General features: G+C 40.0%; 1 pseudogene; it reads right to left on the reverse strand.

Annotated features, from left to right (window-relative positions):
* Positions 1-1,866: 1,866 nt before the first annotated feature.
* On the reverse strand, positions 1,867-22,914 carry LOC117071077 (annotated as a pseudogene).
* Between the last annotated feature and the right edge of the window lie 528 nt (positions 22,915-23,442).

Here is a 23,442-nt window from a genome sequence, read left to right on the forward strand (position 1 = left end):
ATACTGAGTTGCCAGTGGTTTGAACAATAAATTCATTTAATTATGTGACTGTAACTGTCCAGACTGGTGTGGGGCACAGTAATGTTATCAAGAACCCTGACTCTTATAGATCTCTGCCCTGCCATCTTTAACCTGTTGGGCTTCTCAGTTCTTATGCTTTTTGCCTCTTACTCACTATGTCAATCAGCATTCATGGGAGGAAGAAGGAAAATGGGCAGCCCCAGCATCATCTGTCCTTTTGATCAGGAAAGCAAACGTTCACCTACAGGTACCCCAAGCAGACTTCTCTGTATGTCTCATTGGCCAGAACTGGGGCCTCACAGTCATTGCTAGCTGTGAAGGAGGCTAAACTTTGGTTTAAAGTAGTGGGCTGCAAACCTGGGTGAGCATGGGAATCAGCTGGAAGATTTGTTAGAACACAGGTTGTTGGGCCTCGCCCCAGACATTCCGATTTAGTGGGTCTGGGGCAGGGCCGGGAATCTGCATTTCTAGCAAATTCCCAGGTGATGCTTCTGCTGCTGTTCCAGGGACCCACTTTGAGAACCACTGGTTTAAAGGAAGTCTTTTATATTTTAATTGACACTCTCCTAGGCAGACACTACTTTGCTTTTCTCTGAATTTTTGGAGGATACTTACATGCATTTTCTGCCTTTCATTGCATACATCATTGCCACGTCTACTTTCCTAATTCTGTCCCTGATCATATTGTGTCTTTACTCAAAAACTATTAGGAGTTGCTCAGTATTCTCTGGAATCTGAGGCTTTTCATGATTTAATACCAATGTGCATATGTTTCCAACTATTCAGTGTTAATAATCTATGTGTCATTTACATGTAGCCCTGAAAATATGACCTTGTGGTGACTCAGTTGTATCAGACCAACCATCTTTCTGATAATAATTATAAAAGCTGGTTAAAATATAAAAAACCACTGTGTGAAAACATCACAAAGTAGCCAACACAGTCAGGACTTCAGAGATCAAAATCTAAGGAATAAAAAAGGGAAATGCATAGATAAATTCTTCCAAGTATTTAAGGAATAAAGATCCCTAATGTTATACAAACTCTTCCAGAGAGTAGAAAAAGAGGAAGGGATTCATAACATAGTTTATGAAACCTGCATAACTTTGATATCAAGCCTAATAAGCACATTATAAGAGGAAAATTATTGCCAATATCTCTCATGAACATAGGTGAAAAATACTAAGTGAAATAATAACAAATTGAACCCATTAATATATTTAAAGGGTAATACTCCACAACCAAGCTGGAATCCATGAATGCAAATATCTTAACATCTACCAACTTTATTCTTTAAGCCTCATTTCTGCATCTAATAATGGTTTTATTTATTTTATAAGGAGGACTGTTGTGAGGCTTGAGATAATACATTGAAACAACCTAATGCATTCCTCAACATATAGAAAGTGTTCAATAAGATTGACTAATAATGTCGTTTTATTATTTCACATAAATGAGGTTCTACTATATAATATTGTGCTGCAAGATTATGTAGGCTAACATTCAAAAGCAACCACAGCATTGTCCCAGCTACCTTTTCCAATAGTTTCTTCAACTTTCCTTTGTGTAGTTTACACAAATTTTCCTTGAACATGCACTTTTTTTTTTTAATTGTCTCTTTTTTTTTTTAATTGAAAGTCCCTGGCTGGTCCTGCTTACGTGAGTGGCTGTGATTAGGGGAACAGGGAGAGGAATCAGCCAGCATGGGGAGGCGTCATCTCACAACATTCTATTTATATGCAGAACCAAACAGACAAGCACAGAGTCACTATTGTGCTCAGAAGTTGGAAGCATGGGAAGGGGGAAACAGGTGGGGAGTGGGTGTGTTGTTAAAAAAGCACAGCCCCTTCCTCAAACTGGGATGACTGGGGGAAACTGATCTGCTTCAACCCAAGAGGAATCAAGACCTAAAGTGGTTTGAGAAGGTCAGAACTGTCAGAGATCAAGGGAGGAGGAAACTCTAGTGGGTACAAGAGTTGTTCAGCAGACTCAAGGGCCCAGAAGATAAACACCAGGTCCCTCTTCATGCTCTCCTTGGTCTCCTGAGCTGCATCACAGAAAGCATAGTGACAGTCCTTGTCTGGTTCCATCTTGAAAAGGTGGCATGGGGTCATTGACAGTCTGGTCCACATCACCCACCAGGATCTTGCCCCCCTCCAGGATGATCTTCCTGTCCTCACTCAAAGAGAAGAGCACCTCCTTCTTGCGCATCTCCATCTCCTCTGGCATCAGAGACTTGCAGCCCTTTATGTCATTAATCACCTTGTGATGCCATCAGAGGCAACCACCCTGGAAGCCTTGTTTTTGGAAGTGAAAAGGAGATGGTAAGAAGAGCCAAGGAAGAGGAGAGCTGCTGCAGCTGCTGCTAGGATCTGACGACTGCACTGTTTTTGTTTGTTTTTGTTTTTCACATAAGAGTATCCTACCAAGCTGTGAACACTTTCATCAAAAAGAAGGACCACTTTTTTATTTATAAGAGAACAGCCCAGTGACTGGATCAAGGTACAAATGCAATAGATATTTGTTAAATAAGTAAATTAATAGTCTTTTTGGGGCCTGGAATGCCACCCAATGTCATCCTTTTCCTGTTAGCCCCTTCCTGATTCCCTAAAACAAGATAAGGGCTTTCTCTTTGAACCATCCTAGGATTTCCCTTCCATTTTTGTCATGGCACTTGGCACATTTCACTTATTTTCTATTACTTAGGTAATTCCCTGACTTATACTCAGAATGGGCAGCAGGCTATAGAACAGTGATCACAACTACCTTCAAATAACAATATTTTACTCACACACAACATAAGAAACAGTATGCTTTCATTCTTCCCTATCTTTTGTCATTATTGTCATGCATTTTACTTTTATTTATGTTATAAAACCTACTGTTTATTTTGTTTTAAACATTTTAAGCAGTTAAGAAGTAAAATTAAATTTTAAATAAATTAAGGAATGAAAAGTATTTTCTATTTAAATGCATAGTTATTATTTTTGTGCTCCTTATTACTTTTAGATCCAAGTTTCCTTCCAGTAACGTCACCTATCAGCCTGTAAAACTTCCTCTAACATTTATTTTAGTGCCATTCTGCTAGTGATAAATACCCTCTCTCTCTTTTTGGTTTGCAAATGTCTGTATCTTACCTTTATTTTTAAAGGATATTTTTTGCTGAATATAGAATTTGACATTGACTGTTTTCCTCAGCACTTTAAAGATAGTGTTCCATTATTTTCTGTTTTGTATAATTTCTAATGAAAATCTATAGTTTTCCTACCCTTGTTCTCCACTAAGTAATGTATCAGGTTTTTTCTGGTTGCATTTAATATTCTCTATCACTAGTCTTCAGCCATTTGATCATGAGCTACCTTGGTATAACTTTCATTATAGTTATCCTGCTTGGAGATTATTGAGCTTCTTGCATCTGTGGATTTATTATTTTTTAAATCAAATGTGAAAAACTTTCAGCCATTATATCTTCTTATATTTCCCCTCAATATCTATCTTTTCTCCTCCTGAGTACATGTATGTTAAGGGCCTGATATTGTCCGAAAGGTTACTGAGTCTCTGCTCAGTGTTTAAACCTTTTTTTCCCTGTGTGCTTCTGTTCAGACAGTTTCTGTTATATCTGCAAATCCATTCACTGGTCTTTTCTTCTATAATCTCACTGTTTTCATTGCAGATACTGTCTTTTTCTGGTCAAAAACTTCTTTTTGTCCTGTTTTATAGTTTCCTTTTCTCTACTGAGATTCTCTATTTGTTCCTTCCCTTATTACATCCATGTTTTCTTTCAAATTCCTGAACATGTTTAAAATACCTATTTTAAAGTCCTTGTTTGCTAGTTCCATTATCTGTCATTTGGGTCTGTTTCTATTAACTGATTTTTCTCTTGATAATGAATCACACATTCCTGCTTCTTCACAAGTCTAGTAATTTTTTGTTTTATGACAGACATTATGAATGCTACATTGTTGAGTATCTGCATTTTGTTTTCTTAGTAATAGTCTGTGTCTTGTCTCATAGGCAGGTGATTTACTTAGAGAGTAGGTTTTTCAAGGCTTGTTTTTAAACTTTGTTAAAGTGAGTTGAGCACTAGCATAGCCTTTAGCTTAGGACACATTAGCCCTACTCCTAAAGCCTGGTTTTGCTGAGACTTCTACTGAGTGCTGGAGGTTTTCAAAACATTTATTCACTCTAGCTCTTTGGAACTTACATGTCTACCATTCCTGTGAAAGCTCCAGTAGTGGCTTGGGTCACTGTTTTCATTAGTTGTATTTTCTTCTTAGTTTCTTGCCTTGTCTCATGGAGTCTCACTCTGTATATGCACAGTTTATTATTTGACTAAAGACTCAGGGGCATGGCTAGATAGTTTTTGGACTTTTTCTTGCACAGCTCCTTTCTCTTTGATACCCTGCCCTGCAAATTCTTGCTGCCTCAGTAGCCCCAAATTCTGAGCTCTGTCTGCTGAGTCAATGAGATTACTGCATTCTATTTGGGGCTACTCTTCTCAAAGTCAGTATGGAAAATACCTCTAGGCAAAAATTAAAGGTGATAGAGGAGATTGCTTCACATTTTTTTTTCCCTTGAAGATCAGCATCCTGTGCTGTCTATTATTTAACATCTGGAAAGAGTTATTTTTATTATTTTGTTCAGTATTCTAGTTGTTTATGGTAGAGAGCTAATCCAGCACAAGTCACTCAATCACTGCCAGAAATAGAGGTTATGGCATGCATTTTTAAAAGGCCATTCTGGCTGCTATGTGAAGACTGGGAAAAAAATATATATGAAAAGAGAAAATGAGTTGACCAGGTAAGACACTGCTGCGGCAATCCAGTTAAGAAATGACGAAGGTGCGGGTTATAGAAATTGAATTTTAACAGACAGTTTAAGAAATGGAGACTTGGTCATAAACGTTCTTACTCTGATGTATTGGTTGTTTCTTTCACTTTGTATTCACAAACTTGAGCAATTTTTTGAAATTCTAAGAAGAAAATTTGAGAGATAACACCTATGTTTAGTTTTATTCACATGAATATCATCTGTCTGTACCCACATCAGCTGATTTTCATGTGGACATTCAGAGATAAAATTTTTATTTTCATGAAATCTTTGCACAAATATAGTGAATGACATTTTGAAAACTGATTTCATCAACAACAATTGTAGCTATCTCCTTTAATCTAAAACATCTTAGTATATACTAGTGTATAAGAGAAATATTTATTAATAGTGTGCCAAAAAAGAATTTTAATCTTACTTTGAACTTCATCTAGAGTACACAATCGCTAAGTTTATATGTTTTGTTAAATCTACAGTATGCATGACCCTGTAGTAGGCGCTGTAGGAAGGTATGAACCAAAAGACAAGAGACTGCTTCTGATTTGGAATAATTACACCATAATAAAAAAGACAAGAGAGGCTCATATTAACAGGAAGAAACTATGGTTGTTCTGGTTTATATCTAAGGTTGAAAATCACTGGACTGTGCAAAAGGAGAAAGTAACAGAAAGCTGATAACAAGAGTCCCGATGTCTCTGTCTAAGCAAAAAAATTTAGTCAAGCATGACATTCCCTGAGAATGGATAAAGCAAGAATCAGTAGGCTCCTTGGGCTTCCAGAGCCTTTAATGGGGCAGTGACTGGTCACATTAAGGTCAAGGCTTTGTATGGGTTGGGGGTCCCATCAGGAAAGAGAAACACATTCAAATGGTTTAAGCTTAAGAGAGTTTACAGATATGGGCAGGGGATAGGGAGATTTTAAAGGATGATACGATATCTAGGGTGATGGTTGGGTCTTGTTACCATCCCTAGACTTGGAGAAGTAAGGGAGAAACCAGTTTCTGTGATGGAGAGGACTCTGCAGAAAGGGCCACCTCTCAGAGCTGTCACCTTCACCTGAGGGAAGCAGCCAGCCAATGGCAACCCTAGGAAGTGAGCAGGGGAAGTGAACACCCTAGTCTCTCTCTCCTCCCTCCCTTCATCCAATCTCCTTTCAGTGCACCCTCTTGGTCAAGCCTACTCAGGAGCCAGAGGGGAAGGGAGCCCATGCATGCAGTCCGTGTGGGTCAAACTCCTAAAGCCCAGTGCAACAGGAAGAAGTGTAAACAGTAGACCTGAGAGGCAAGTACAAAATACCCAGCACAAGTCCTTTCCAATAGCCAGAACTAAGAGTCCCCCAAAGTCAGAGATGATGCCACTCCTTCACCCTCCAGGAAGGATCTTGAATACTGAAGGTACTTGAGTGGAGAGAAAGTTGAGTCCACATAGTCTCCAAGCACTGTATGGTAGTCATAACAGAGAGAACACTTAGAAAGCAGCCCGGTGTGTTTTCCCATGTCCCAGCCACCCAGCTCCGGGGAGGCCATACCACAGAAAGAGGTTGGAATTTCAAAAAGCCAGTTGAAAGCAAGAAAAAAATGTCATTAAACATCTTTCAAAAGCTGAGATATCAAGCACTCTGTAGACTCCTCAGAATCTATAATGGCCAAAGGAAGGCTATTTCTCCATTTCAGGAAAATGCAACAAGAACAGAAATAGCAGGTCAAGTACCTGCAATAACTGGAGAAATAGCAAATGCCTGGAGTGGAAGAAGTCAGTCATGGCCTGTTAGAGTACAGGGGAGACATACCCTATCTCAGACCTACTCTTTTGGTTGCAAGTAATAGAAGCTCAATAAGAATGGATTAATTCAAAAAGGGAGACTTTTTGAATCAAAGGAACACTATAACTCATGGAAACTGAGGGTGAGAACTGCAGCAGGGCTTGTGATTAGGGGCAGGAGCACATCTGGAATCAAGAAAGTTGCTCTGTCCGTCGTCTTCCCCCAGAATGACAAGCCCCAGCTCTCTGCTTCCTCTCTGCACTTGTGCACAGCCTTCTCTTTCTGCAGACAGGATCCGATCCTCCACTCTTGTGGGCATATGATGGAATTTAGGAGCCCCAGAAATTTTTGATATACTTGTTGTTATGGATCGAATTGTGTCAACCCAAAAATATATGTTGAAGCCCTAACCCCAAATGTCTCAGATGTGAACTTTTTTGGAAATAAGTTTGTTGGAGATGTAATTATTTAAGATGAGGTCATGCTGAAATAGGGTAGACCCTTCATCCATTATAAGAAGAGAAGAGACTCTGACTCCCAGGTCATGTGGTGACACAGGTGGAGAGGGAGTGACGCTCTTACAAGTCAAGGAACGCTAAGGATTGCCAGCAAAAGCCAGAAGCTAAAAGAGGCAAGAAACGAACTTCTTCAGCTTCCAGAGAGAGTAAGACCTTGCTGACATATTGATTTTGAATTTCTGGCTTTTGCAAGTGTGATAGGATAAATCTCTGTTGTTTTAAGCCACTCAGTTTGTAGTCCTTTGTTGTGGTAGCCCTGGGAAATGGCTATGCCAATCTGCAGAGTTTTCATCTGAGTCGGGAGTGAGACATCATCGACCCAGTCTGGGTTAGGTCTATAGGCCATGGCAATATTTCTTCAAGGTAGTTTCCAGAACAGCAGCATCAGCAACACCTGCAGAGTGCCAGAAATGCGAATTCTCAGCCCTATTTTAGTCTTATTGAAACAGAGACTCTGGAGGTGGGACCAAGGAATCTGTTATCAGAAGTCCTCCAGATGACTCCAATGCATCCTCAGGTTTAAGATCCTCTAAGCAATGGTAAGAGGACAGGATATGTTGGTTGTAGGAGTGTGGGGAGCAGGGCCATAGAGTATAATCATGGCTTCAGTAGTCCATTTCCATGAGTGGGTAGAGCTCAGAGAGTTCTCAAAGAAGGAAGCTGGGAAGGGAACAAACCCCTGAAGTTGCCTATTATTCCTCCCTCTTGGATCTTAAGAGAGGCGGCTGAGATTTTAACCATTCCACAATGAAGATGGTATCAGATAGCTAATATTTTGTTACTAGCATTATAAAACCGTTATATTTCAGGGGCTGGTCTGCACTAAGACAACATAGATGACAAACAATAAGGTGAGAGAATTACAGAAATAGTGCCAAAACCATATAAGTGTTGCTCTACTATACTGATTCTCAACCTTGACTGCATATTGGAATCAACTGAATCACCTGAGAGGCTTTAACAATATGCTGACACCAGGGTCTCATGCAGGAATTCTCAGTTAATTGGTCCAGGGTGCAATTTGAGCATTAGGATTTTTTAAAGCTCCTTGGGTGAGTCTAGTGTACAGTTAAGTTTCAAAACTACTAGGTCAAAAATTTACCATCTTAGCTGTGAGCTGTAAGTATTTTTTGTCAGTGGTAGGGATATGATTTGCCCTACATGAGTTTTCCGAGCAGAAGAAATAACAGGGAGGATTTAGTTTAGAACTGCTATACTATTTGCTTTGATAAAGCAGAGCGTGCAGTTGCAACTGTTATAAGAGGTGGGGTTCAGTTAAGTTCAATAAACATTCATTGAGCTTTCTGTGACAAACACTCTGCTAGGTGATAAGGGTACTGTGCTGAACAAAAGGTCCTGTGTTCAGCTCCCTCTCTGGGGCAGGAATCAGATACACAGTGTGATCTGGAATTTGGTGTCATCTACACATTGATGGTTCTCAGTGCTGGTGCTCAAGAACATTGACAAGACTGATCAGTTGCTAGTTTGCCACAAGGAACATGTTCCAAATCATAGCTATAGCATAAAAGTTTGCCAATAATTGACTTTAGATAAATAAATTATGGTGTACTTAAAGCTATGCCAAAAATCATGTCACTTGCTCACTTAAATTCCAGCACTTGATGAAAATTAGAGGTAGAGTTATGGCTGGAAATTGTTGATAAGACACAAAAAATAATCTACGCAATCCTAAATTTACATATGAAAGCATCAGTCACATCTCTGTTTGACCAATGTTATCAATAAAGTCAGTTTTTTTCAGCAAAATGGTGGATCAGTTTGTCTTTCAGGCATAACTGTCACGTATGTGAAGGGGATAGCTGACATATATGTGAGTAGCTTTAGGGCCACTCATGTATGTGGAAGGGACTTATCAATTTTAAAAACACTTTGCTATTGCTTTTCTCAAAGAGTGCTATGATAGAATAGGGGAAAGTATGGATGGAGAGACTTAAAGCCAGCCATTCCATATGGTCAAGCAGCACCCAAACATTCTATGAAAGCAGAACCTCATCTCTGTGTTCCTAGCAGAGACCAGCACAGAAGGCCCTGCCTTGCACATAGCAGGTGATCAACAAATGGTTAGATATTTGCTGGGTAATTCCACGTCACAGGATTGCCATCATTGTAGTGTATTAGGGCCCTAGTGACTGGAAACAACAGAAACTCTCTTGAACTGGTGCAAGCACAGCTCAGATGTGCTGTTAAAATACTTTCTCTGTCTTTAGCCTCTGCAGTTCTCTCTGTTGGCTTTAAATTCCATCAGTTGCTCTAGGCTTACATTTTACTCCTTTAGCACCCCAGTGGACAAGGCAGTATTGTTGGCTACAGCAATATCTTGGAAGATTGATTCAGTTTGACCTGGTTCAGGTCATATGCCCAATAGATTACAGTTATTTCATGAGCCAAACCATATAACCCACCCATGAAGTGGGAGTTGGGCTCAGGCAATTTGTCTGAGAGTAAGGGAGAAATAGTTCCTTAGCAGAAAAATCAGGTTGCTATATCTAACTTTACAAGTAGGTATTATTTGAAGTAGATATTATTTGAAGAAATGAATGCTCGTCGCAAGTGACAGAAACCAACTTGGACTAAGTCTACTTGATTCTGCAGCCTGGTCTCTAGAATGGAGGACCCATGAGGCTCAGGAAAGCTAAGCTTTAGGGCCACTCATGGATGTGGAAGGGTCCTGTCAATTTAAAAAATACTTTGATGTTACTTTTCTCAAAGAATGCTGTGATAATTATATAAGCTCCAGGTCCTTCCAAAACCTGAATTTGATTCTTGTTTAACTTCCTTCTCCTGCCTGGATGTCCCTCCCTGCCTGCCATACAAGCGCACTGAAGGAAATACTTTCCCCAAATTCAGATGCTTCAACTAATTCTGAATCGAAACTTTTTCTGGCTTTCCCAGTAAAATATGATTATTCCCTACTCACAGCACCATCTTTGAAGATCTGGGGCACCTGTTACAGGCTCCCTGGTGTTGCTCTAGTTCTTTGTGTGTCTATCTTATCTTTCCTGCTAAAATGCAAGTCACTTTCAGGGTGACTTAGTCATTTTCACAGCCTCCATGGCAGTAAGTATGTTGCTTACCTGAGTATATGTATCTCAATGCATGTGTGTTGGGTGGAAAAAGGATCAAGGCATGCCAAGAGCTTCCTTGTCAGGTCATCTTGGAATTCCTGGCTTTTTTTCTTCATTTTGAGGCAACTCTGGTTTTCCAAAACTACGAAATTAGTTATGCAATACCAATGAATGTGGAGGATTTTCTAAGTACAGCCTTTGAAAGATAAAGGTGTGAAATATATTACAAACCAGATATTCTCTTAGCTTTCCAGAGGTCATAAAGCGTGTATTAAAGGAGTTGCTAGAAATTCTGTCTTATATAATTTCCCTGTGTTTCTCCATCTGGGACACTTTCACCACTTATTTGAATGCTTAAGAGGTAGTTAGGTTGCTGTCAAGCCTTTACTGGTAAATATTTAATCAGTAAAAGCCTTCCTCAAGTCTCTCTAATGGTGTATGTACCCAATAATACAAGAATTAATAGACTTCTCTCAAACGTACCCTGGACTACCTATAGAAAATGTCCAACTCCTCTGCAGAAGCAAAAATGCTATTTTCTACACATAATAACTTGACTATTCTGTTTTGTATTAGATAAACCTCTAAGCTCTGTGGTTTTCTAATTACTTTTAAGTGCAATTCATTTTTTATCCATGGAAAATGTAATACACCCTCATTGTGGAAAACACACAAAAATAGCTAGGGAAAAATATTTTCTTTTGCAGATTTCTGAAATATTTCAACCAAGGTTTTTCATGCATTGGTGAGGGATCATTAATTTTCTTCTCATGGTATATCTCTGTGTGTGCCACCACTGAGACCTTAAGATGCTATCTTAGAACAACTGGAGAGGAGCTATCACTTCTCCAACAGGTATAAACAGCCTTACCAAGCCTTAAGATAAAACAAGCAGGCTAGAGACATAGGTGTGAATATGTCAAGGAATATGAATCTGAGCTTGGTGGGGCAGGACTGAAGGTGTCCTGATTTGTATATAGTCTAATTACATTTCAGTTTCAATGAGCAGAGTATAGTCTGAAAACATCTTATTGTTAGGCTTTTGGAATTTTTGTGATTGCTGTTAGTTTTCTCCCGTAAAAGTTGCTTTTGGGAAACTAAATTCTTCTGATCAAACTCTGAAGGAAAGGGGAGTTTTTATACTGGGTCCAGGTCCAAGGAGGAATGATGGTGTCTTTTGAGGCCAGGTTGGTGTTTATGAAGCCTGGATCGACTCTTGGGAGGGTGGGGAACCGAGTGTGGGTCTTCAAAAGCGATTGTTTCCCACTGAGCATCCCCTCACCTGCTCTGTGCTGGTCTGCAAAGATTTCTGCCATCTCACAGACAGGCCCTCAGAGACCTCTGCCATCACTAATACCACTTGGATACCACCCAAATCTCCAGCCTCAACTCCGACAGGAACTAAGCCCAGACTGAAAAGCCATCTTGCTATGGCCACTTCCTCTAAACTCAGTGTGACGGATCCTCTCTTATTAACACCCTTATTTCTATTAAATGCACCAGCAGTCTCCTAATGTCCTAGTCCATAATGGAAGTCATTTTTAAATTTGTTATTTAAAAATCTATGGAGGCACGCCCACGATGGCCGAATAGAAACAGCTCCAGCCTCCAGCTCCCAATGTGAGTGACACAGAAGATGGGTGATTTCTGCATTTTCAACTGAGGTGCAGACCAACACCTCACACCTCACATGGCGGGATACACCCCTGAGACGAAGCCTCTAGAGCAAGAATCAGACAGCAACACTTGCTGTTCAGCAATATTCTATCTTCTGCAGCCTCCGCTGCTGATACCCAGGCAAACAGGGTCTGGAGTGGACCTCAAGCAAACTCCAACAAACCTACAGCTGAGGGTCCTGACTGTTAGAAGGAAAACTGACAAACAGAAAGGACACCCACACCAAAACCCCATCAGTATGTCACCTTCATCAAAGACCAAAGGCAGATAAAACCACAAAGACGGGGAAAAAGCCATGCAGAAAAGCTGGAAATTCAAAAACTCAGAGTGCATCTCCCCCTCCAAAGGAATGCAGCTCATCACCAGCAATGGAACAAAGCTGGACAGAGAATGACTTTGACAAGTTGAGTGAAGAAGGCTTCAGTCAATCAAACTTCTCCGAGCTAAAAGAGGTACTACGTAACCAGCGCAAAGAAACTAAAAACCTTGAAAAAAGAATGGATGAATGGATAACTAGAATAATCAATGCAGAGAAGACTTTAAAAGAACTGATAGAGATGAAAACCATAACATGAGAACTATATGACAAATGCACAAGCTTCAGTAACCGACTCGATCAACTGGAAGAAAGAGTATCAGCGATTAAAGATCAAATGAATGAAATGAAGCGAGAAGAGAAGTGTAGAGAAAAAAGAATAAAAAGAAATGAACAAAGCATCCAAGAAATATAGGATTATGTGAAAAGACCAAATCTACATCTGATTGGAGTGCCTGAAAGTGATGGGGAAAATGGAACCAAGTTGGAAAACACTTTTGGAACCAAGTTGGAAAACATCTGATTGGAGTGCCTGAAAGTGATGGGGAAAATGGAACCAAGTTGGAAAAAATATCATCCAGGAGAACTTCCCCAACCTAGTAAAGCAGGCCAACATTCAAATTCAGGAAATACAGAGAATGCCACAAAGATACTCCTCGAGAAGAGCAACTCCAAGACATAATTGTTAGATTCACCAAAGTTGAAATGAAGGAAAAAATCTTAAGGGCAGCCAGAGAGAAAGGTCGGATTACACACAAAGGGAAGCCGATCAGACTAATAGCGATCTCTCGGCAGAAATGCTCCAAGCCAGAAGAGAGTGGGGGCCAATATTCAACATTCTTAAAGAAAAGAATTTTCAACCCAGAATTTCATATCCAGCCAAACTAAGTTTCATAAGTGAAGGAGAAATAAAATCCTTTACAGACAAGCAAATGTTTAGAGATTTTGTCACCACCAGGCCTGCCCTACAAGAGATCCTGAAGGAAGCACTAAATATGGAAAGGAACAACACGTACCAGCCATTGCAAAAACATGTCAAAATGTAAAGTCCATCGATGCTAGGAAGAAACTGCATCAACTAGTGAGCAAAATAACCAGCTAATATCATAATGACAGGATCAAGTTCACACATAACAATATTAACCTTAAATGTAAATGGACTAAATGTTCCAATTAAAAGACACAGACTGGCAAACTGGATAAAGAGTCAAGACCCATCAGTCTGCTGTATTCAGGAGACCCATCTCACATGCAGAGACACACATAGGCTCAAAATAAAGGGATGGAGGAAGATCTACCAAGCAAATGGAAAACAAAAAAAAAAGCAGGGGTTGCAATCCTAGTCTCTAATAAAACAGACTTTAAACCATCAAAGATCAAAAGAGACAAAGAAAGCCACTACATAATGGCAAAGGGATCAATTCACCAGGAAGAGCTAACTATCCTAAATATATATGCACCCAATACAGGAGCAACCAGATTCATAAAGCAAGTCCTTAGAGACTTACAAAGAGACTTAGACTCCCATACAATAATAATGGGAGACTTTAACACCCCACTGTCAACATTAGACAGATCAACGAAACAGAAAGTTAACAAGGATATCCAGGAATTGAACTCATATCTGCACCAACCAGACCTAATAGACATCTATAGAACTCTCCATCCCAAATCAACAGAATATACATTCTTCTCAGCACCACATCGTGCTTATTCCAAAATTGACCACATAGTTGGAAGTAAAGCACTCCTCAACAAATGTAAAAGAGCAGAAATTGTAACAAACTGTCTCTCAGACCACAGTGCAATCAAACTAGAACTCAGGACTAAGACACTCAATCAAAACTGCTCAACTGCATGGAAACTGAACAACCTGCTCCTGAATGACTACTGGGTACATAATGAAATGAAGGCAGAAATAAAGATGTTCTTTGAAAGCAATGAGAACAAAGACACAACATACCAGAATCTCTGGGACACATTTAAAGCAGTGTGTAGAGGGAAATTTATAGCACTAAATGCCCACAAGAGAAAGCAGGAAAGATCTAAAATTGACACTCTAACATCACAATTAAAAGAACTAGAGAAGCAACAGCAAACACATTCAAAAGCTAGCAGAAGGCAAGAAATAACTAAGATCAGAGCAGAACTGAAGGAGATAGAGACACAAAACACCCTCCAAAAAATCAATGAATCCAGGAGCTGTTTTTTTGAAAAGATCAACAAAATTGAGAGAACGCTAGCAAGACTAATAAAGAAGAAAAGAGAGAAGAATCAAATAGACACAATAAAAAATGATAAAGGGGATATCACCACTGACCCCACACAAATACAAAGTACCATCAGAGAATACTGTAAACACATCTATGCAAATAAACTAGAAAACCTAGAAGAAATGGATAATTTCCTGGACAGTTACACTCTCCCAAGACTAAACCAGGAAGAAGTTGAATCCCTGAATAGACCAATAGCAGGCTCTGAAATTGAGGCAATGATTAATAACCTACCAACCAAAACAAGTCCAGGACCAGATGGATTCACAGCCGAATTCTACCAGAGGTACAAGGGGGAGTTGGTACCATTCCTTCTGAAACTATCCCAAACAACAGAAAAAGAGGGAATCCTCCCTAACTCATTTTATGAGGCCAACATCATCCTGATACCAAAGCCTGACAGAGATACAACAAAAAAGAGAATTTTAGACCAATATCCCTGATGAACATCGATGCAAAAATCCTCAATAAAATACTTGCAAACAAATCCAGCAGCACATCAAAAAGCTTATCCACCATGATCAAGTGGGCTTCATCCCTGGAATGCAAGGCTGGTTCAACATATGCAAATCAATAAATGTAATCCAGCATATAAACAGAACCAAAGACAAAAACCACATGATTATCTCAATAGATGCAGAAAAGGCCTTCGACAAAATTCAGCAGCCCTTCATGCTAAAAACTCTCAATAAATTTGGTATTGATGGAACGTATCTCAAAATAATAAGAGCTATTTATGACAAACCCACAGCCAATATCACACTGAATGGGCAGAAACTAGAAGCATTCCCTTTGAAAACTGGCATAAGACAGGGATGCCCTCTCTCACCACTCCTATTCAACATAGTGTTGGAAGTTCTGGCTAGGGCAATCAGGCAAGAGAAAGAAATCAAGGGTATTCAGTTAGGAAAAGAAGAAGTCAAATTGTCCCTGTTTGCAGATGACATGATTGTATATTTAGAAAACCCCATTGTCTCAGCCCAAAATCTCCTTAAGCTGATAAGCTACTTCAGCAAAGTCTCAGGATACAAAATCAATGGGCAAAAATCACAAACATTCTTATACACCATTAACAGACAAACAGAGAGCCAAATCATGAATGAACTCCCATTCACAATAGCTTCAAAGAGAATAAAATACCTAGGAATCCAACTCACAAGGTATGTAAAGGACCTCTTCAAGGAGTACTACAAACCACTGCTCAGTGAAATAAAAGAGGACACAAACAAATGGAAGAACATACCATGCTCATGGATAGGAAGAATCAATATTGTGAAAATGGCCATACTGTCCAAGGTAATTTATAGATTCAATGCCATTCCCATTAAGCTACCAATGACTTTCTTCACAGAATTGGAAAAAACTACTTTAAAGTTCATATGGAACCAAAAAAGACCCTGCATTGCCAAGACAATTCTAAACCAAAAGAACAAAGCTGGAGGCATCATGCTACCTGACTTCAAACTATACTACAAGGCTACAGTAACCAAAACAGCATGGTACTGGTACTGAAACAGAGATATAGACCAATGGAACAGAACAGAGCCCTCAGAAATAATACCACACATCTACAGCCATGTGATCTTTGACAAATGTGACAAAAACAAGAAATGGGGAAAGGATTCCCTATTTAATAAATGGTGCTGGGAAAATTGGCCAGCAATAAGTAGAAAGCTGAAACTTTCCTTACTCCTTATATAAAAATTAATTCAAGATGGATTAGAGACTTAAATGTTAGACCTAAAACCATAAAAACCCTAGAAGAAAACCTAGGTAATATCATTCAGGACACAGGCATGGGCAAGGACTTCATGTCTAACACACCAAAAGCAACGACAACAAAAGCCAAAATTGACAAGTGGGATCTAATTAAACTAAAGAGCTTCTGCACAGCAAAAGAAACTACCATCAGAGTGAACAGGCAACCTACAGAATGGGAGAAAATTTTTGCAACCTACTCATCTGACAAAGGGCTAATATCCAGAACCTATAAAGAACTCAATCAAATTTACAAGAAAAAAACAACCCCATCAAAAAGTGGGCAAAGGATATGAACAGACACTTCTCAAAAGAAGACATTCATACAGCCAACCAACACATGAAAAAATACTCATCATCACTCGCCATCAGAGAAATGCAAATCAAAACCACAATGAGATACCATCTCACACCAGTTAGAATGGCGATCATTAAAAAAATCAGGAAACAACAGGTGCTGGAGAGGATGTGGAGAAATAGGAACAATTTTACACTGTTCATGGGACTGTAAACTAGTTCAACCATTGTGGAAAACAGTGTGGCGATTCCTCAAGGATCTAGAATTAGAGATACCATTTGACCCAGCCATCTCACTACTGGGGATATACCCAAAGTATTATAAGTCATGCTGCTGTAAAGACACATGCACATATAGGTTTATTGTGGCACTATTCACAATAGCAAAGACTTGGAATCAACTCAAATGTCCATCAGTGACAGACTGGATTAAGAAAATGTTGCACATATACACCATGGAATACTATGCAGCCATAAAAAAGGATGAGTTCATGTCATTTGTAGGGACATGGATGCAGCTGGAAACTATCATTCTCAGCAAACTATCGCAAGAACAGAAAACCAAATACTGCACATTCTCACTCATAGGTGGAAATTGAACAATGAGATCACTTGGACACAGGAAGGGGATCATCACACACTGGGTCCTATTGTGGGGAGGGGGAGAGGGATAGCATTAGGAGATATACCTAATGTAAATGACGAGTTGATGGGTGCAACACACCAACATGGCACATGTATACATATGTAACAAACCTGCACGTTGTGCACATGTATCCTAGAACTTAAAGTATAAAAAAAAATCTATTTATTTATTTATTTAAACCTCTGTATTGAAATATGATTGAGATACAAAAAGCTGCACATATTTAATATATACATCTCAATGAGTTTGGGGAAACTATACACTTGTGAAATCATTACTATACTACCATCATGGCTATAAATACATCCATCACTTCCCAAACTTTTCTCCCACTCACTTTATTATTATTGTTGTTGTTCTTGCTGCTTTTTAGTAAGAACATTTAGCCTAAGATCTAACCTCTTATCAATTTTAAGTATGTAGTATAGTATTGCCAGCTATAGGTACTACGCTACACATAGTAGATCTCCAGAATTGACCTCACACAACTAAAATTTTGTACCCTTTAACCACCTCCCCATTTCCCCCTGCCCCCAGCATCTAGTAACCACCATTTTACTCTCTGTTTCTACGAGTTTGACTTTTTTAGATTCCACATATAAGTGAGATCATGCAATGTTTGTCTTTATAAGTCTGGCTTATTTCAATTAGTATAATGTCCTCCAGGTTCATCCATGCAGTCATTTCTGGACCCTCCCTGTCATTTGCCTTCTACCACCGCACATCTTCACCAAAATAATTGCCAGGTCCTATTAGTCCTTGTAATTCCTTTTAAGTCTTTTGTTTTCCTACTGCATGTATTACCATGTCTTCCTCATGAAGAGGATCATCTTTAATTACCCACTTACTAGTTCTATCACCAATATAAAAAGTTGCCATATGCACTCTGTTCTATCCATTTTCTCTTGCTATGTCCTTAACATCCATATTTAAAAGCATTCTGACTGCCATCACTACTTAGCCTCAGACCTATTAGTTAAGCTTCTTGCGGTCTTCACCGTGTTCTGCATTTTCTAGCCTGGGATCTGGCAGCCCACTCTGCCTGCCTCCCACCCCCCTTGTTTCCCAAACTCTCTCAGACCCTCTGAGACTGCTGCCAGAGCCAGGACAAGGGTGAGGGAAGCATGCAAAATTTAAGTAGGTGCCAAAAAAAAAAATCGGTAATCGAGATAAATACTATTTTAATGTACTATGTTTTAAAAAATGAAAATTAATGTAAAATACATCAAAATGAGCAAAATACCAACATTTTAAATAAAGATAGGATCTAACCATGCAGTAGTAGCATGACTTGGTCTTGGTGGGCTCACCCTAATCCCAATCCTGTTGAATCCTGGCTGTTATTCCATTATCAATGATGTCACCTCACTTTCAATTTCTCTAGACATTTCCTTCACCTTCCAGTGAACCTATGAAGACATCATTTATCTGCTCTCCATTCTTCTCCATGGTGGTGATTTATTCTCTTGTGTGCCACATCCCTCATGGTCATAAAGTGGCCTTAACCAGAGCTGTTCCACAGTTGGGAGGTGGAGGTTAGCAGGCAGAGATCTCTGGGGTGAGGCTGGCAAGCTGGAAGTCTCCTGTTCTGGTACTGCCAGGTTGAGACTGGCAGACAGGAAACCATCTATATTCATGTGCTAGAAAAACTTGCGAGGAAGCTGCCCGTGAGGCATGCTGTTGAACTCATTGGGAAACTGCAGCATCAGTAGGACTCACTGAAGAGCCACCAGGAAGCCACCTGGAGAGGGGCTGCTGCTGTACATGCTGGGAAACTGACTGAGGCATCCATGGAATTTGCTAAGAAGTTACCCTTCAGGGTGCCTCTGAAACTTCCTGGACATTAGAACCACTGATACTAGCATCTCTCATACCAGAGGAGTACTATAGGATCAAGAAACAGAGAAATCTCACTGGAACCAGGAATAAGCCTTTCCTTCTTCAGTGTCCATCCTGCAGCCTCTACTAGCAGAAGAAAATGTTTACAGGATCCATCTCCAGTCTCTCAAGCCAGTCAATGGAGGGTAAATTAGGAGTTGAGGGGTAATAAGTTGATAACTGGCATCCCATCTATGCTTAAAACTCTTCTGTTTCTCTTTATATTGCTCCCAGATTAAAGTCTAAAGTGTTCTAGATGTGATTGTTGAATGAATGTATAAATGAATAAATGCCTAAGCTCTGGCATTAACCTGTGGTTGTCATTAGTGTTCACTAAATATTTGTGGCTCTCTCCCTTTGAGGCAATAGCAGGATTGAACTTCTTGATCCTTTTGTATCAGGGTTGAGCTACATGCCTAGTTCTGGCCAATGAGTCCTGAGTGAAAATGAAGTGAATCTGGAGGCGTGTTGGTAAAAGTTTAACTACTCGGTATCTTTTTTTGGTGGGGAGGAGTGGGAGGAAGAGTGAACCATGATTTGTAGTGCTTGCCAGTTTCTGTAGTGTAAATGTTCCCAGCCTGGCTGATTTAGAACTATCAACATGACAGACTTGGATGTGGAGTTGGGAAGAGATGCACACAATTGGCTTTTGTGAGCTGGCATAAGCTGGCCCCACCACACCACTGTATGTTGCTTCATGCCAAGGCATTTAATTGCTGGTGTGATACCCCCTAGAGCTTTCTTTCCCTTTGTCATGGTAATCGTCACCATTTACGGTGTTGGCACTATCCACCAGGCTGGATCCCTGTGTGAACATAAAGAACAGAGTTCCCTGCTTCCTGGAAACAAACAGGTCAGATGAGTGAGAAATAAACATTTGCTTGTTTGTTTATGTCATGAGAGTTTGAAGGTTGTTTGTCTTTTGAGACTAACTAACCTGACTTAAATTCTCCTAACTGGCTTGATGGAAGTACTTTATACGCTTTCCAACTGTTCTTTTATACCACTGCCAGGTTAGGTTCTGTAAGAATGTTTTCTTCATGTTTCATCTCTGATGAAAATATTTCGTGGTTCTGCTCTGTCCCCTGCCCCAGGCTAAGAATATAAAGTCCCAACTTTCTGTCTTAACAGTCAAAGCTTGCCAATTGTGTTGTCACATGGCGTTTTCTATCTTATTGCTCACTATTCTATTGCTTTATACAAACTCACCATTCCTCCACATTTCTTTCGCTTTTGCTGTGCCTCACCTTTGTCCCAGTACTTTGCATAATGACTTGAACATGAAATCTTTGTTGAACGTTCCTTCTGCTTATCTCCATTTATCTCAATAACCAATTCTGATTTGAAATGTAGTATTAAATACATAATTACACAGATATCTAGAGAGAAAATTTTTTGATTGCCTTCAAATAAGCACAGGTTCCTCCAGATTCTGAAGGTGTTTGCTAAGTAGAAGAAATTCTCTCCCATGTGAACCATGGATATATTCTAAACACACACACACACACACACACACACATGACTGGGAATGGTATGTTTCTTCACAAAAGACCAGACAGAAGCAGCATTAACCGGGAAGCAGAGTCTGGAGTTCCCTAAAACAAAATGATCTACCAACCTTTCTGTGTGTCAGGCACTGCGAAAAGGTCACTTGATCTAATTCTCACACTTCTATGAGGTATAGTGTAGGTATTATTTCCATGTTTCTAATTTAGAAATTAAGATTTAAAGATGTTAATGAATGTGCCCAAGGTCTTGCAGCTAGTGAGCTACGGTTTCCTTGCTTACCCGTCCCTTCCCTCCTCTTGCTACAGCCCCTTCCTGCCCACCCCTCCTCTGTGGGGCCATGCGCCTCAGTCCCAGCAGATGAATCCTAATTGTCCTAAAGCAATCCTGATGCCCCCAGCCCCCTGTCGGTGATTGGCTCAGGGGTATGCGTATGACCCAATTCTAAATGAGGGGATATGAACAGATGGCTGCTCTGAAGTTTCTAGGAAAGGTTGTGTCCCTCCCCAAAAGAGACCCAAAGGAGGGACGGTCCCTTCTTTTACTGGATGTTGCTGTAGCTGACTATGATACATGCCATTGCTCTACCGTCCAACCATAGCCTGAGGACAAATTCAAAGCACTAAGAGTGGCAAAGAAACAAGAAAGAATCTGGGTTTTTCTTGTGATGACTTCCTGATGTGAAAAATGGACTGACTCTGAAACCACCCTACTCCCAACCTCTTACTATGAAATAATAGTTTCTTTGCTGTGTAAGGCACTTGAGTTGAGGATTTTACATCACTTGCACCCCAAAGCATCCTAAATAATAAAATGAGGATTTAAATCCAGGTCTGCTTGACTTCAAAGTCCAGGAACTATACATAGCCTTAGAGTTCAAATCAAAAAAGGAACCAACCCATTTAGACAACTTGAGCTCTGATTCTAAATTCAAATACTGGATGTTCTCTTGATAAAAAATGTGAGCATACTATAGGAAAGAAGCACCAGCAATGAAGGATAGCTTTCTTCCTCAAAAGAGATACACAATTAAAGTATGTAAGATGCACACATTAAAACACCTGGGCCATGAAAACTAATTAATGATATAGAAGCATTATAAATGAGTTTTAAAGGAAAAGTTGGTCCATTCGGGTGCCCTGCATAACTCATGATTGTCAGCATTCTTCAGGTGGCTTTCCTTTTTTTTCTTTTTTTGTTTTTGAGACGAAGTCTCACTCTGTCGCCCAGGCTGCAGTGCAGTGGCACAATCTCGGCTCATTGCAAACTCCACTTCCCGGGTTCAAGCCATTCTCCTGCCTCAGCCTCCCAAGAAGCTGGGATTACAGGTGTGCGCCACCACACCCAGCTAATTTTTGTATTTTTGTAGAGATGGGGTTTCACCATCTTAGCCAGGCTGGTCTCAAATTCCTGACCTTAAGCGATCCACCCGCCTCGGTCTCTTGAAGTGCTAGGATTACAACCGTTAGCCACCTGGCCTGGCCCCAAGTGGCTGTCTTGAAGTGATAAGATTACTAAAATGATCTTGAAAGTCAGGGATTAATACAGAGTTACGAGGGAAGGGAGGACACATTTTTAGGTAGGGGAAGTGTCATATGCAAACAAAAAGAAAGAATGACCAACTTATATATTGGTAGCATTTGAGTAATATTGTTACTGATGACATTATCTGGGGGCATAGGGAGGCAATAAGTTAGTGAGGCATTGATGAGATACAGTGAGATATCCTGGGCGTCCAGGAATAGGATATTCAAATCAAAATCTTATGCCACCTTTCTTCTAAGCGGTAGCTATGTGTTAGTAGAAAAAGCCCTAGAGTTCTAATCTGAAGACTCGAGGTTAACTTCCAGATCTACTGCTCATTACACCACAGTCTCCTCATTTATAAAATCAGGATGAGGAAAATACCTTTCTTGTGTTGATGATATGCAAATTAAATGGGATAAGGTATTGTAGAAATACCTAGCTTAGTATTTGGCATAGAGAAGGCTCCACAAGTGTTTCTTCTTGACCATTATCCAAAATTAAAGCATGCACCACCCCACGATGACTATTTCTGATTTACTGTTAAGACACATAAATAAAGGTCAGAACCCACCAGAAAGCCAGCCAGTCAATAATAGATTAGTGTGGATTTATTGAGTAGGTACCTCAGGTCTTGAATGCTTTTCCTCTTAAACCAGTTGCCTGAATGTTGAGATGAATAAATTTCAATTCTGTTGGATTGAGGAAGTCCTGCAAGGCTTGCACCTTCCATAGGGATCTGCCCTAATGCCAACACCAAGCTGACCACAGGCACTCCTGCAGCACTCCGTTTGCTGTTGAGGTGGTCAGCAGGAGGTGCCATGCTAGATGGTAGATGGTATCTGTAAATGAATTTCCTGTGGAAAGGCTCTTTATCACAAAGTTTTGACTGAGCAGTAACCAACACTGTAATCAAGCTGACATCACAATTTATTTTCCTCCCAGCCACTATAATTCCTCTCTTTGCCCACAAAGCGTTGTGGCCCAGTTGCTTTCAAAGATCTCAGGAAACGCTCTGTGGGCAAATGAAAGGGGAGTCATGGATAACTGATAATTATCTACACACCAAACAGCACATTACCAGGTTCTCCTTTGGCCACAAAAAAGAAGCACTGGAAATAATTAAGGGAATCTGCCTGAACACCCACAGCCCAGTGGCTGCAGCAGTGGAAACAGGTGTTTGGTGGTGGGGAGCCAGGTGTGTGTAGGCATCAGAGGATCATGAAGTGTTAACACTTAAGATAGGAAAAAAGTTTTCAACCTCAATTTTCTCATTTATAAAATTAGAATTATTACTCATCCTGCTTTTCTCAAAATCACAGAGAATTCTAAAAGGCAGATTTTATAGTTT

This window comes from Trachypithecus francoisi, unplaced genomic scaffold, assembly GCF_009764315.1.
Source record: "Trachypithecus francoisi isolate TF-2019V2 unplaced genomic scaffold, Tfra_2.0 Lachesis_group3, whole genome shotgun sequence".
Classification (NCBI taxonomy): domain Eukaryota; kingdom Metazoa; phylum Chordata; class Mammalia; order Primates; family Cercopithecidae; genus Trachypithecus; species Trachypithecus francoisi.